Source organism: Podarcis tiliguerta (genome assembly GCF_965153285.1).
Source record: "Podarcis tiliguerta genome assembly, chromosome: 7".
Classification (NCBI taxonomy): Eukaryota; Metazoa; Chordata; class Lepidosauria; order Squamata; family Lacertidae; genus Podarcis; species Podarcis tiliguerta.
Genome location: NC_139540.1, coordinates 27,052,502 through 27,069,332, shown reverse-complemented (window position 1 = coordinate 27,069,332; position 16,831 = coordinate 27,052,502). Strand labels below are relative to the sequence as shown.

Sequence of the window (16,831 nt, the reverse complement as noted above, 5' to 3'; positions counted from 1 at the left end):
CTTATTTACACTGCCTAAGCAAATAAGTTAGGCTATTGTGTGGATATGTTTAGAATAACAATATACTTCTATAACAGTTTTCTTTTTAATTCTAAAAAAGAAAATACTTCCTTGGGGATTCATTAATTAGATCATAATCAGATGAAAATGTAACTGCAGAAGATTTGTGGTTTTGTTTCCATCTGCCCCCAGGAATATTCTAATATTTTAGAATAATGCTGTTTTGCTTTGTTAAAATCCACATACTGCAGTAACACTTTGCAAGAACTACATCTAATGCAGAATAATTTGATTTGTCTACTGTGCTGTGATTACCATATTAAGGGGGGATTGCTCCAAAATTTTGTGAATAATAGGATAGGCACTGGGAAATGAATACAGCTATTACAGTTTTTCTGGCGGCTGCTTCCTGGTATCAGGACAGATCTCATGCAAGGTTTCCTTACAAAATGGGTCCCCTTCCAAACCCATAAGGCTCTGAATTTTTGGAATGCAAGAATTAGTCAAGAGGACTATAAACTTGTCATTTTCCTATAAAGAAATATGTTGTTTTACCAGAGCAAAACATGCCTACCCTGTATTATACAGTTTCTAATTGTAGCAAATTCAAAATCAGTTTGGAGAGAGACCAAGATTTACTCAGTTTAGTAACACATTTCTTGAGCATGACATAATTTATTTTAAAAGAAAAACACCTTCGTATCCTCCAGATAAATGGAACCACTCTTTTACTAGATTAATGGCTATCTGTTTTGATAATGGCTATCTGTTTTGATAAAAGCAAGAGCTCCTAGATAACATCTTACAATTCTTATTTTATACTTTTTCTATTCTCTCATTTATGACTCTCAAAAAACATTTCAGTTATTAATCTGCAACTATCATTTTAGGTGTAAATGGTTCCATTTTATGATGTATGTTATTCAGGGAAACGGTGACAAATTGATTCCCCCTTACCTCACACATGAAAAAGCTTCCCTTAGTCATCAGTCTATGTGTCTTGATTAACTAGGAAAATAATGAGCAGTGACAAGACTCAGCGCGCCACATTTCATTCTTAAAAATCCCAGGTCATAAGCCTTGACAGAGTAAATGGCTGCGCTATGAATTAGATATGAGGAGCTTTAAGAGGTACAGACATGATATCCACTGGACTCTGTTCTTTAGTCAGCACTCTCTATATTTCTTGCAGCATGTTCTTTAAATCTGTATGAAAAGATGGCTTCTTATGTTGCTTCTTGTAACCAGGAACCTTTTTCTGAGTACAAAATGAGTGTGGTGGGCATGATTCACTCAAAGCCAGACATATTTATATAGCACTGACTTCAGTACTTAAGCAAAGACTTAATTCTATCCTGCTGAAATCACCGGGACTTATAAATGCTTCACAAGGGTGGTTTATATGCCCTATATATTTTTCTTTTACATACTGTTCTACTCCTTGTTTCCATCCCAGATATTCTGGCCAAAACTGAAGATCCCGTGAACATCCTAAAAAAAAAAAAAAAAAAAAAAAAGTAGGGATCTCCTACCATTTTGCAAACATTGAAAATTAGTTTATATGACATTGTGGTCATATGGGTGGCAAATCACTTCAAAATATTTTATTTGGTGGCATCTATAAGCAAGCAAGACCTTTCCCCTGATTTCCTTCATCATACCATGTAAATTGTGTTTTTATACCTCATTTAGAATATTAAAATTGTGTCCATCTCCAACATTTCTCTGATGAAAATAGGGATGTCCTATTTAACAACAAGAACAATTTTATTATGTATACCTCACCCATCTGTCTGGGTTGCCCCCCAGCCACTGAGCAGCTTCCAACATTTATAAAAAATATATAATAAAACATTAAACATTTAAAATTTTTTCCCTATACAGAGCTGCCTTCAGATGTCTTTTAAAGGTTGTATAATTACTTATCTCCTTGGCTTGGGGGTCACATAACACCATATCCTCCAACATTTATCTGATGAAAATAGGAACATCTTAAAGAAAAGCAGGGGATTCCAGGATCAAAAAATCTGTGTCTGTCCCTGGAGAATAGGGACACTTGGAGGGTCTGCATCTCATTCATGCTTGATTCTTTATTTTCCGTTTGACTTTATTATCAAAAGCTTATTGTGTTGAACTTTACAATTCTTTGTTTTGATGTTTGTTTTCTTCTTCATGTGTATTGTCTGGTTTCTGTTGTTCAATAAAATAAAATGAAATGAAAAATATTTGTAACAACACCATGAAAATATCCTCTCTGTGTGGTGATCTACTGCAGATAGGAGGAGGAGGAGTTTGGATGTGATATCCTGCTTTATTACTACCCTAAGGAGTCTCAAAGCGGCTAGCAATCTCCCTTCCCTTCCTCCCCCCACAACAAACACTCTGTGAGGTGTGTGGGGCTGAGAGACTTCAAAGAAGTGTGACTAGCCCAAGGTCACCCAGCAGCTGCATGTGGAGGAGTGGGGACGCGAACCCGGTTCACCAGATTGCAAGTCTACCGCTCTTAACCACTCCACCACACTGGCTTGTCACATGGCAGTCTATTACAAACCTGGACCAGGAGTTATCTTCACCTGCTAAACAGCAGCCTGAAAGGGAAGTGACCTCACTGGCAGCTGATCAGCTTTCAGGGACATGGAGGAAAAAGCTCTGATGGGAACCAGCTGGCTTCAGCCTTCCTAAGCAGAGCTTCCAGCAGCAGTCAGATGTTGGAAACAACACTTGTAGTTCCTGGCCCTACCTTGCTGCTTCCTGTTCATCTTGACCCTTGATCGTTTGATTCCCTGACCCCTGGACCATCCCACCACATGGAATTCTGTTCACCTGACCCTAGGGCTGGACCTGAATTTGGATGCTGACGTTGCTCTATGGGCAAGTGCAGCTCAGAGACTATTCTGGTTAACTGGTCTCCTACTCCACTGTGCTCTGCATGTTGTTGCTCAGCAGCGAGACAACAACAGGTCAGGGAAGATGGGAATTGTAGTCCAACATCATGAAGAAGGCACCATCTTGGCTACACACAGGACCTGTTTGAAGGGCAAGCCTACTTCATTGCACGGACCGATTCTGGATGCTTCCACCTTGCGAGATGACTTATAGTCCAGCAACACCTGGAGGGTCACACCTGTTCTGTGGACTAATTGACATACACACACCTGCAATTCCACATCTTACTTTAGATAGATCTGAAGCGGCACTAAAGAGAATGAAAACCCTCCCAGCTTATCATTTTCCATATGATGCCTATTTTACTGAGACAGCTGTTGCAATCTTATTAGTCTCCACCAATAGGCGGACATATTTTTCAATGTCTATTCATTTCATTTCCCAGAAATCCAGGATATAGTTCAGGGGCTGCCAACCTGCCCCCCTCCATATGTTGCTGGACTGTAACTCCCATCACCCTAACTGTTGGGCATGCCACTTGGGGCTGAAGGATGTTGTAGTCCAACAACAACTGACAAGCACCACATTGTTTATCCCTGATATAATTAATTGAAAGCAATGTGACTTGAATTTCTGCATTTATGTGCTAAGAGTGGCCTCTGCACACTTTTTAAAATGTTTTTTCACTGCAAGCTTTTACACAAATTGTTTTAAAGTCTGTGTTAAACAGAAGTCCATTAGTAATAAAACAGTTTTAGATATAACATGTAAAAGGCTTCCCATATTTTCAGTTTAGTTTTATTTTGGATTTGCTAATATCATTTGAGAAAGACAGCTGAGCACTCAGGCCTGTGGCACTTTATCTCCTGCTAATTCCTTAGAGAAAATTTATGAGGTTTATAGAATACATCAGTAGAAGAAAAGCTGCTTTGTGTTACACAACATTGTGCTTCTTCCAGGTTTAATGTAAAACAACTGTAGCAATAAAAAGGGAGAGTGCATTTCTTCTGTGTTTCAGAACAAACCAGGGGTGCCCTTTGCCTTGCCAGATAGTGCCTGCTCCTGTACAAATTAATGAAAACAAACTGAATTCCAATCATTCAGAGAGAGAGAGAGAGAGAGAGAGAGAGAGAGAGAGATGGTATTACATTAAGCTCTCTGCTATTGTATATTCTTAAGAAAATACACAAATTAAAACCCAGGATTCCTGGGGCGCATATTTTTTCAAAGCCTTTCAATGAGACCATTCTACATAAAGGAACAAACTTGTTTGTATGAAGAGGGTGATTGTGAATCCCACACACAAGGCTCATCTTCCAGCACAGAGTGAGTCCTTTAACAAGGGGATGGGTTACAAACGTACGCACCCCTCCCCACCATAATGCTGATCGTTCATTGTTCACCTCCACCATAAATTCAGATCAAGTCCACACCCTCCAACATTGCTCCAGTGAAAATAGGAATGTCCTATTTCAAAATATAATAATTATTTTACGATTTATACATTAAACATTTTAAAACTTCCCTATACAGGGCAGCCTTCAGGTGTCTTCTAAAAGTTGTATAGTTACTTATCTCCTTGGCTTGGGGTCACATAACTCCATACCCTCCAACATTTCTCCGATAAAAATAGGAATGTCCCACCATATCGTCCAACTTTTCTCCAATGAAACTAAGGACATCCTACCATATTCTTCAACATTTCCTTGTTGTGCAAGTGGAACAATAGTGTTGAATACAACTCTGTATCTGGAACAGTATGACAAGAAGGACACAGCATCCTTTGACAGCCATAGTGCCACATTTAAGTTAAAATCTGTTTGGCAGGTATCTAAGAAGCCATCTTATCTCACAAGCCTGGAGCAGTACCCCTCATCAACCTTTCCAAAGGTATCCAAGCAATTTATCCTCGACTAATCCAGAGGCCTCAAAGCTCAAATACAGTACGATAAAACTCTTAGCTAAAACTCTTTTTTTGATAAAAATGAACAGCTTGTCTTATTTTCAAAGTGACCATATGGAACAATCCACAAATAACTTGTTGGGGGGAGGGGACACTGCTTCCCATTCTGAAAGTGTGGTTTTTAGAAAGTACACTACTGGTCTGTGTAGTAAAACCATAGACTGTTAGGTAACTACTGTTTGATTCTTCATTTTTTTTATTACCATTTTATACCACCTTATCTTCTAAGGACCTCAAGGTGATGTGCATGGCTCCTCTCCCAATTTCATCCCCACCACAACCTTGTGAGGTGCATATTCGGTTTTTCCATAACTCCTGACAATTTTTCTTGGCACCAAACCGTATTTGCCAGGTTCTGCCTTGACTCTGTATTCCTGATCCATCCAGGGACTCTGGTTCACTCAATTTCTTCAAATTCTGTTCTCGGCTCCCTTAAAAGCCATCACAGATCTTCCTATTCTTCTCTGGTTCTGTCTGGAATAGAGAAGGAGGGTGAACACTAAGGGCAATTCTATTTGAGATGTCATGAAAAGGCACATTATGCACTGGAATTAGTAAGTGGGCATTGATGTACAGTTGTATCAGAACCTGATTTACGTCTGTTTGAAAAACCTGTATAAAGTCCCAAACTGCAGGTTTCCCTTTTCTGCAGACCCCAGCCTCTGATATAGGCAACAATCTCAAAAGGTGAAAACGTAATGTAATCTCCCTGACAATTGAAATATTGATCTCCTTGCCCAAAAGAGTGCTAATTAGAATAATAGGTTTTGTTACACAAAACCTGCCTGCTAAGATCTGAAGTGTAAGCTGAGCCATCCAGCAGATGTTTGGCCATTTGATTCACTGACAAGTGTTTACAGATGTTTTGAGTGCCGTAGAATCAGCAAGAATGAAAGCTGGAGTTCTGGTAACCAGAGAGAGACCAACTGACCTCAGTCTCATTTTTAATCTAAACCTGGAGTGCAACAATGATACCGTGAGTAGGACAGTGGGTCATAAATGATTGAATTTTAGGTTGACCATCTGGGGCTGAGCTCCACCACAAATTTAAAGCACATTGAAAACATATAACTTCTTCCAAAGAATCTTAGGTTTAAACTGTGTTGCACTTTAAGTGCTTGAAAAGGCCTGTAGTTGCTATGTGTGGGAATGTTGAGGATAGTAGGAGAGGATATATTGATTTAATATTATCCTTCTTCACTCATGCTAGTGAGCTGGTAACAGAGTACATTCCCCTATATATTTCAGGAAATTAGTTGGTAGATTTGTTAGAATCTCCTAAATTAAGCAATTCAGTCTGGCTTGTCCAGATTGGATTTGTTCCTGGTAAATCCCCTTTGTTCCTTCTTAAAAAAAAAATAAATACACAACAGTCTTCTTTTAAAAGTAATAAGATGTTTACTTACATTCAGTTCTCAGTATGATCCTGAAGGCAGGCTTAAGCTTGAAGTTACAGAAGAGAGTGTGGGTTCATCCCATATGGGGACTGAGCCCATGTGCTGCTGGCTGAAAGCCAGCAGACAGCCAAAGAACATCAAGATGGAATAAAGCAACGAAAGAGTGAGAGGAAAAGAGCTGTGTGACTAGCTCCTTTATAGGGTCTGCCAGGGTCACGCCCACCTATTTGGTCACACACAGGGGGAGGGTGCTCCAGACCAGGTGTGACAGGAAGTCCTCCTGGCTGGACTAACATTTCCCTGCGTGTCCACTCTGGGCAAACAGGAAATGTTATATTTGACTGCTTATGTTACATCCCACACCATTGGTATATCAAGGAAGAAAGTGGCTGAAATATTTTCAGTGCGGATAGGTCCATCAGTTTAAGGGCTAATCCAGCAATCATAATCAAGGGGTGGACTGGGAAGAATTGCTGAATAGATTTGATTCAGAACCTATGGGAGTTGAATAACAAGCAAGGATGTAATGTGGCATCAGGTGTAAAACTCTAAATGATGTGGCCTCGTTACCTGAAATATTGCCTCCTCTGGGGCTTGAGATCTTCACCAGAGATCATTAACCAGGTTCTCCCACTTAAAGAAACAAAGTGGGTGGTTACTAAGAAAACGGTCCTTTTTAGTGATGGTGTCTCAATTAGAAAATGCCTACCCCAACAAGACTCACCTGGTGCTTACATTAAGATCCTTTTCATACCAGCTGATGAGCTTTTATTCTCCAAGCATTATGTTCTTGTCCTTATTTCTACTGGGTTTAAAATGCTGTTATACCACTTGTGCCAGTTTTTAGGCAGGAAAGTGACTGGTTTTCTTTCCAAATGTTTTCAATGTTTTAATGAATGTTTTAAGATTTTAAGTGTACACTGTTCAAACTTAGCGTGAACCTCCCAAAGGACGTTGTTGATTGGACAGTCAACCACTGTTCTGAATAAATAATTAACAACTTGGCAAAAAAATAATAATATGCAGAGCTAAAATGAAGGCTAAAGAAAGATGAGCCAGAGTAATGGGAATAGAACATGGAAGACTAGAAAGAGGGAAAGTGCAAGCACAAAATTAGAAGCTTGGATCTTTGTCAATTGAAACTCAAACTATTACATGCTAATGCTTTATAGGGGAAGGGGGGAATATACCACTTTATTTGAGGGAGGCAAGTGATACTAGGGGTTTAGAAGAGCATGAAGGGACATAGGTTTACCTATATTCTCAACCATCCAGAGAAGCAACAGTTGCCCAGAAAAGGCAACAGTGGAGGATATGGAGGGTTGACAAAGCCTGAGTCTAAGTGTCCTGTTGTATGGGACAAACATCAAGGTGACTTGTAAAGTAGTCTTAGCTCAAATGCTGAGGTGTCTGTTGGATCTGTTAGCTTGTAAGGCCTGGAAAGTCTCAGTCTGAGATTCTGGACGTGCCCAGGAACATAGGAAACTACATTATGCTGAGTCTGCCTACTGGTTCATGGAATTCACTGTTGTCTACACTGGTTGGCAGTGGCTCTCTAAGGTTTTAGACAGGGTTTTGTCATCTGCTTCTGGATTTCCCCCTAATTTGAAAAGGCAAATAATTAATTTAGCTGGCTTGGAGTGTTTACCCTAATTATGGGCATGAATGCAATGTTTTGGGCACAAGTATGAGACGATGTGGTACTTGACTGTCAGTCTCTATGGTGACTGTAATGCTGAGTGACTTACCAATGACAAGATGTTTTGATGGGTGGAAAGTCATGGCATGAATCCCAGAAAAAGGAATGACATATAAGGGTGAAGACAGACAGCTAGACATTCTAAAGTTTGGTGGAAGTGGGTTGAATATCCATCTGCAGCATTCTGAAAGCTTTGATTTTAGAGTACAGAACGTGTTTTCAAACAACTTACTTCTGCAGAAGGCAGCGCTGGCCCGCTTAAATGGCCAAAGTGAAGACTGCTGGTGCACGGTCTGCTCCCTGTCCCTGCCCCACCCCAGACCACCATGGATTGGCCAGAATTCAAAACCGGGGCTGTCAAGAACCAGGATGCTCTGCAGCAGCCAGGGAGAGGGGCCAACAGCCACAAACAAAATGGCATGACTCCAACAGGATGGGAGAACCGCTGCATCGGGTCAAGTGGCCATTTTCAAACAACTTACTTCAACTTCATAGAATGGATATCTATTTTCACCCCAAGAACGTGATGACAAAATCCAATCATTTTAACCCAGTGACATTTTAATGATGGTGTAACGCTATGTGTGGCCATTGAGCTCTCCATTCTCATTGATTCGTTAATGGAAAATTGCTTGGCCCCAAAGTTATAGACCTAGAGGGAAAAAGCAATTGTTTCTTCCTGCCTTAAAATCACCAACACTTTCCACATTTCAATGTACAGGTAACAAATTTGAAGAAGAAACAATAACATGTGCTAGAGCTTATAGAGAGAAGTAAAGCAAACGGGATCTATATCAAATGAGTACCTTGAGTCAACAGGAAAGGTCAAAGCAGAGTTCCATGGAGATTCAAAGTATTATTTAGATATGACATGCTCCCAGAATGTGAAATGTTGGTTTCAAAAGGAATTTGTCATTCCTGTTTGTTTGTTTTAATTATGATTCTCAGAAGCAGATGTTTGGCATTCATCATTATATCATGGATTATGTTGTTAGTTCCTTTTTTTATTCCTTATTATTTGACATTTGCTAACTTCTCAGTTAACTCAAGTGACATCTGCTGTTACCACTTTTGCTGGAAAACAATATAACTGTTGTGAGCGCAACACAGCCAGTCCATTTCAGTGAAAAACAATTCACCTGTTCAAAGGATTTGGCATCAAGTTTAAGAGAGTTGGTTTAGAATTGTATTGGCCTGACCCATCAAGACTCATTGGCTGCAAACGCACATTCTTTTCAGTGAGACTTGCCAATAAATATCAGTGCAAAGTGAGTAGCAGAGTTGACAGATCATTTTCAGGAGACACTGGACTGTTGGGGTTGACCTGATGAACGCCCAAGTAAAAGTCCCCCAAAGAACCAGGAGAACAGAGGCAGCTGTGAGGGTTGGATGTGATGGGTCAGAAAAGGAGAAGTGTGACAGAGCAGACTGGCAGAAATTCTCCCATAATTTAATTTTGGGTAGTTTTATTGCTTGGAATTTGAAACACAAGCTGTTAGCTTGGTCACAAAATGTTTTGCATGAAATATGGCTGATGCTTTTAAAATGGCGAGCTGCTGTTAGCTACAATAAAAACAAACAGGACCGATGTGTTGGTTGCTTTAATTTTGTTTTCGCAACACGGTTTGGCTCAGAAAAGTAGCAGTTGCAACTGTTTCATATTGTCATGACCCCCTTTAAGATTCAGTGGTGTGGTGTGTGTGTGTTTTTAACAAAACCTGGGGTTTTATTCAACACAGTGCTAAAGTGAATATTCCATCAGTGCAAGAATTTCCCCTTGTGCAATGGAACATTTCCCCCCTCTCTTCCCCCTACATGCCTCATAAATCTGTTCTGGGTTTTCCTCTTCCACATCAGATTTGGGGATAGAGGAGGAAAGCAGGAAAATCCCATTACACCAGTGCTCATCCTTAGTTGAAGACCACCCATAATGTCTAGAGGAACCTTCCCCACTGTTTTGCCCCCCAGATGCTGTTGGATACAACTTTTATTATTCTTGATTATTAGCCATGGTGGCTGGCTCTGATAGGAATTGTAGCCCTTACTAGTAGAGAACACCAGGATGATGGAGGCTTGTCTAGAGTTTGATAAATGTGGACATATCAGGTTCAAAACCTGATTAGCCTTCAATCTCCCCAAGTGACCATAGTCAATTCAATCACTCTCAGACCAATTTATTGCAGCTGTCAGTTGAAGTGAGGATGCATGATCAGTTAACATTAATGTTTCCGTACGATGAGATGTGCAAGATACACACAGAGTAAAACTCCAAAATTCACAGTTCAGCAATATCTTTATTGGACAAATCAACATGTAGGAACTGACAGCAAGGTCTATCAGCTGTTCCTTCTCCCTCCCCTGACGAGTCTAGACACTTCTAGCTGTAAGATGGCAATGATGCAAAGTGGGGGGGGGGGATATCTTTTGAGAGGCCAGAACCTTGCTCTGATGGGGTTGGGCCTCTGAAAGTGTGACAATAAGACATTTTCAAGTTGGAGGAAGTAATGCACAATTCCAGGCACACTGAAGCTAACTGTGGTGATGAGTTAAGTTTATTTTAGTGCATGATAACTGGACTTTCCATGAGAATAGATAAGTGGAAATACAAGCTGAGCGATGGAGATAATTAACGGCAATAATGTTTACCCTTCCTTTCATGAAAATGGGGTTGCTACTATAAAACTACACCAACAGAGAAACGCTTGCTGATTTCGTTGTCTTCATTAGTCGCATGCAAACTGTCTCTTATATTCCATATAAAATGAAATCTATATGTTAATGGGCACAGCTTCTCCCTCCCTCCCCTTAACTCGAAATGCATGGCAAAAAAAAGTCAGCTACATCTCAAGAAATTATTTTCGGGATAATGGCATTATGCTCAGAGGGTGAAAAAAAGCCACCAGTGGTGTATGAGCGCCCAGAGAAATGGTATGAATAATTTAGGGATCAATTAGCTCCTCATCTGTTAGGAACTTTCCTAATTCTTCACTGACAGCATGTTTCTTCATTGCAGACAGCAATAATTTCTATATTATTTATGAAAGACAACATGCAGCCTTGGCTTTCATCACATGGGCTGGCCTCATTAATCAGCTCTGACGATATGATGTAGTTAAAAGGCTTGGCAGCTCAAACTAATGAAATTTTATATAAGTTAATTTACCCAGATTGGACTGTATGTGTTTGTGAGTATCGATTCATATGTGTAACATTTATGCTTGACTTACGAAAACTGTCTCTTGCTGTAATTGGCATCTACCAATTGGAGGATGAGTCAGCATATACTGGGCAAAGCCTCAGACTTGGCTCCCATTTTCCAGTTTGGGCACTGGAAAAACACTATCCCTTGGCTCCTCTGGGACAAAATGGATCCCTTCATCTGCATGAAATAAGCAGCAGTCCCTGGAGCAACTGAGTCAGCAGAGGGGGAAGGTGTTAAACAGCAAAGAAGCTTTGTACAAGAACTTTATTTTTAGGGCAGGGATAATATAAGTGAGACTTGCATCCCTTCCATAAGCACGGCTCCTCTATTATCCCTGTTGAGGGGGAACAATCCTTATAACTATGTTTCCTTGCTTTCCCCACTGCTGAATCAACTGCAAAAAGGAAGTCTTGCATCTTCCATGCTTGAAGCAGGATGATTCTTCTAAGGGGGACCATTGCTATCAGAATCATAGAAGGGTTGGAAAAGATTCCAAGGATCATCTAGTCCAATCCCATGCGATTCAGGAAACTTTTGCCAGAAAGGAACTTTAGTAAGGGATCTCGTGGCAAAGATCTTCACCTCTGCCATGTTTGGGTGTTGTTGTTGTTTTGAAAAGGTAGTTGTTGTGGTGCAGGTCTATGCCTCAACAACTACAGGAAGGTATAAGGTGAATATGCCCATTGAGCATAGATGCTTGCTAACTTGTAGCCCGATCCTGAGTCATCACATCACAATGAAATGATTTTCTGCTGGAGAGTGTTGAGGTACACCTGTGTCAGATATGCCAGTGCATGACACTCTAATCATAAAGTCATGCGAAGTGGACTGGTTTCTCTGGCATCTGGTAGAATCCACTACATAAAGAGCCCTTCTGTACTTCACAGCCAGTACTTGGAGGTGGCATCTGATGATACTTTGTAGGCTTCTTTTGCAGATGACTACAGTCCTTAGGAATGACTGGAATAAATTTTCCTGTTGAATCATCAGCTACAAGCTCACCATCTGAAAATCATCCCCAATGGCTCATCAATAATATCATCATCTTTACAGGAAATCAGTTACCTGTAATTTTGGGTGGTGGGGTTTTTCAGTCCTCTAGCCTGTCTGCCTCTAGCTTCCAGTTATTCCTTATTGAAGATGAACTGCAGAATATTGGATTTTAGTAGCAGCAGGTATTTTGGAACACAATGGTTCATTTGCTATGCAATGTTTCCTCCTGTGACAATTAATTAATTCATTATTTAATTAATTAATATGCTGCTTAATGCTAGATAGGCTTCCAAGCAGTTATCCTGGTTTACCATGGGCTGACCTAGCTGCATGGTACTTACTGATTTTAGATCAACGATCAGTGTTAGTATGTGAAGTGGAGAACCCATAGCCCTCCAGAGGTTTTTAGACTTCAGCTCCCATCATCCCTGATCATTGACCATCTGGAGGCCCACAAGTTCCGCACTCCTAGTATAAAGTTTAGAGTACATTGGGACCCAGTTACTCGAGTAAGAGAAAGCTGCTATATGATCAATGAAGTGATGGCACTTCACAGAGTGAGTTCACACATGCATGTTTATCACTGTGCATCATCAAGTGATAGGTTGCATTTGTGAAACAGACTGAAGTGTTCTATCATCTGACACTACTGGGTTGTATCCAGCACTGCTGTTCCACTCACACAGTTGACTTGCACAATAGAACTCTCTCTATCTTTCTTCTCCCCTGTGTGCATCCTCAAAATCTGCTCTAGGGGGCTGGAGGACCCTCCAGGGCAGATTTTTGGGGTTCATGGGAAAAGGAGAGCAAGAGGAAGTCCCACTGGATACCAATTTTTAATCGTGATGACTGTCAAGTGATGAGGCACTCAGATCTGTCTCAAGACATCTTGCTGCCCAAGGTGAAATGCAAGATTGTCCCACCACCACTCTTTCCATAAACAGAAGCCAACTTGATTGGTTGTTGAATCAATACTATAGAATCACAATGAGACAATGCAACGGAGGACAGAAGGTTCACTTAAGGGATACAGTGCAGGTTGTCTGAGACGGCCACCTCACTCTGCCTTAGATCCTTAGGCTTGTTTAAATCATGTTTAAACTATTTAAGAAAGCAGATATTATCTTTCTATTCTTCCCATTTGTTACTAATTTTAAGATGTAGTTATACTATGTAAATATCAGGCATTCCCATCCAAGAGCTGGCAAATACTTGAGGCAGCAGGTGGTCAGATAATGTAGCAGCACAAAGTGATAATTTTATACGTAGCCACCTGTCTCACCACACGAGGAGCCCAGACTGAGAAGAAGCACATTTGCAGAGACTGGCCTGAGTCTGCCTCCCTGATGTCACCTGACTCCCATGAGGACTCTGGGGTCAGTATCCAGGTTTCAACTGCCTGAGAAAACTGCTTTGAAGACTAATGGCAAAAGACTGAATGTCACATGAATTCATGCATGCATAAATGTCTTCAGTCATGTTTGCGGTAAGTGACAGTGTTTTTCTTCTGTGGTGGTGATTATGCAAACTTAAATTCTATGACTGTTCACTGAGAGACACAATAAGTACTGCTTTTATTTGCTGTGATTAGCATTGTCAGATTGCAACTTGGAGAACATGCATTTATCTTTCAGTGAAGGAAGATGTGGTGGCAGGGCACATTATTTGGATGGAGAACCACATTGCAAAAATTGGAGGATTGCAGTATTTGAAGGCTGGCCATCATTTGTTTGCATATTGTTTTAGAAATTGGGAAAATTCACGTTTAAATGTGCACTCAGTTTAAAAAATCCCCATCCCTCCCCATGACCCTTTGTCTACTGTCTTTCTGTTGTTTGAATTACTGCAAACATATAGCAATGCCAACTACTACAAGAAGGGAAGAAGGACAGATAGCAACAGCCATGGCTCCCTTTATTGCCTTTCCTTTATTGGTGCATTTAAAAGTACATGTATATTCTCCCAGGTCCAACCTGGCAAAGCCTATCACACTTTGGGTAGAAGTCAATATTGTGCTCCTCAAATCATTCCATCTGCACAAATATTCTGTACACCAGGGCCAATTTTGGGGGCATGGTGGGTGTGCAGGGGGAGTGCAAATGGAGGTCCTTGTGCAGGTCTGCTGTTGATGGGAATCCTGCCCTGAACATGAAAAATGAAAGCCTGGAAATGAATTTATTTCACTCTCTCAAAACGTTCCAAGTAGGAAAACATAAATATTTGTGAGTATTTTCCATTGGAAAACTTCAATAAAAATAAGATAAATCTGTCTCCTGTTATATGAATTTCTAAGTGGTATACCTATGCTATCTTTTTCTAGAATCCATTTTACCAGAATCGTTGGGAGCTAGTGGAAGAACTGCCATAAAACTGTTTGTAATGCAGCTACGTGCAAAAGAAAAGAAACGTATGATGCGAAAGAAATTATATCGGCCTCCCCTGAAAAGGCAGGTACATTCTGGACATTGGAATCAATGAAAAGACTTGAGCAATTGCTTGTTGCTCCTCCATTGATAATCCCAGCAATGTTCTTTATAGTTTGAAGAGCAAGACTACATTGTACATCATAGTTCATAGTTGCAAGGTTACATCTTCCACAGATTCTCATTGGTTAAGTTGATTTATCAATTTTATTGTTTGCTCTAGCATTATATTTCATTTACTTGTGCTTTCTAAAGCAGTTTGTTACACCTTCGGTCAGCAGTTTTCTATTAAAGTGCTTTAAAGATAAATTCAACGAAGGACATAAAAAAAGGAACTTTTTCCCTACACCTGTTCCATATTACAAAGAAGACTTCTAGTTTTCACCAGGAATGTTAACCACAGTGATCCTAATTTTAGAGCTGATTATCCCCTAAGTATTTATATTAAAATATGGATTAATCACACAAAAGAAGAGAATATTATGTAAAATGCTTGTCACAGCTAAAATGAGCCCTTTAGTTTTAATATTTTATTAGTATTTTTCTTTTGATAATGTGCATCCCAGATGTTGGATCCAGCAACCTATTAAACTAGAGGATTTGAGAACTACCATTATATGAAGCTATTATTTATGCTATTGTTTTCAGAAGTATAATTCCCACAATTCTTTTGGGGGCAGTTATGACAGCTAAATTAGTATAAAACTCATACATTTGTTTTGTGATTAATATCCCCCTTATTACCAGCACTGCTTCATTTCTTCTCCCAACTTTAGCCTACCCATAACTTGACTTGTCTGATGTTTGGATAGCGTGGAATTTAGAAGAGCATTTATTACCTTCTTATAATAACAGCTCTGGAGATTATGAGGAGAGGTCTATATCTGGGAGGGGCTCCTGACAAAGGGGTTGCTAACATTAGATCTACCTCAGGATCGCGTGTTTTCTGTGTAAGCAGTCTTGGTCTGTTCATCAAGGACTACTGATTCCCCATTTGTTATAGGGGCTGCCACAGGAACTTTGCTCTTCTGTTCAGAGGAGCTTTCATCAGGGCTGAAGTCCAAGACCAAAATGCTTTAATTTCCTTTTGGCCCATTATACCTGAAGGAGCGTCTACATCCCAATCGTTCAGCCCAGACACTGAGGTCCAGCGCCGATGGCCTTCTGGCAGTCCCCTCACTGCGAGAAGTGAAGTTACAGGGAACCAGGCAGAGGGCCTTCTCGGTAGTGGTGCCTGCCCTGTGGAATGCCCTCCCACCAGATGTCAAGGACATAAACAACTACCTGACTTTTAGGAGACATCTGAAGGCAGCCCTGTTTAGGGAAGTTTTTAATATCTGATGTTTTATTGTATTTTTAATATTTTGTTGGAAGCTGCCCAGAGTGGCTGGGGAAACCCAGCCAAATGGGTGGGGTAAAAATAATAAATTATCCCCCTTCTTCTTCTTCTTCTTCTTCTTCTTCTTCTTCTTCTTCTTCTTCTGGATTAAGATGGCATCTATTTCTTTAGCTGCAAAGATGAAGCTCCTCTATTTCTGAATTAAATATTCATCGTTTACTGTGATGGGTCTGCACATGCTTACCCAATAATTCATGAAATATAGGTGACTCCTTTTTGCACTGGTACATCAGCAACATAGTGAAGGATATTATCCTTCCCATCAGGAGCTGCCTTGATGACTTTGGGGATTTCAGCAGATGCTACTTGAGGTAGCTGTTCCATTTCACAGTCACTTGTAGGAGTCTCCCAGGCCCATCACGCAAGATTTTACAGACAAGTCCTGATGAAAGGTGACTAAGGAGATTAGACATGTACATCTTCAGAGACACATCTTGGGTTTATGGCTAAATGAATACTTTAAAAGAAAATTTGCAAACATTAATCCTGCCAGACTCTATTTATTCACTGTGGAGTCAAAGGCTTACTGTAAGGGAAATTAAGTGAGACAGAAAGAGGGGCTGATATCAGGCACTGAAAGGGCAGGAAGAGGAATGGCTTTGTTCTATGGGGTCTACATGGTCCAACTAACATGGTAATTTCGTTTTTTATTCATTTGATATTGTATATATACCCCACCCTTCCTCTAAACTGGAGCACATGGTGGCTCACATAAGAAAGCATGTGTGCTGGTCCAGGGGGAAGGTTACCGTGGGGCGAGGTCCAGGACCTGAGTTGAGGGTCGGCAGACAGTCCTCCTCGGGCGAAGCGGGGTCCGCAGCAAGAAGCTGGGCAAGGACAGGAACTCTGGGGGTACAGGACTGGATGCT

At 40.6% G+C, this 16,831-nt stretch overlaps 1 long non-coding RNA gene across 1 annotated transcript in view; it reads left to right on the top strand.

The window, feature by feature from the left end:
* Positions 1–14,727, top strand: part of LOC310682556 — a 77,349-nt gene extending 62,622 nt beyond the window's left edge. The window contains exon 4 of the long non-coding RNA XR_014513988.1: positions 14,461–14,727. This is a non-coding gene — a long non-coding RNA (uncharacterized lncRNA). The remainder of the gene's footprint in view (positions 1–14,460) is intronic.
* Positions 14,728–16,831: the final 2,104 nt, after the last annotated feature.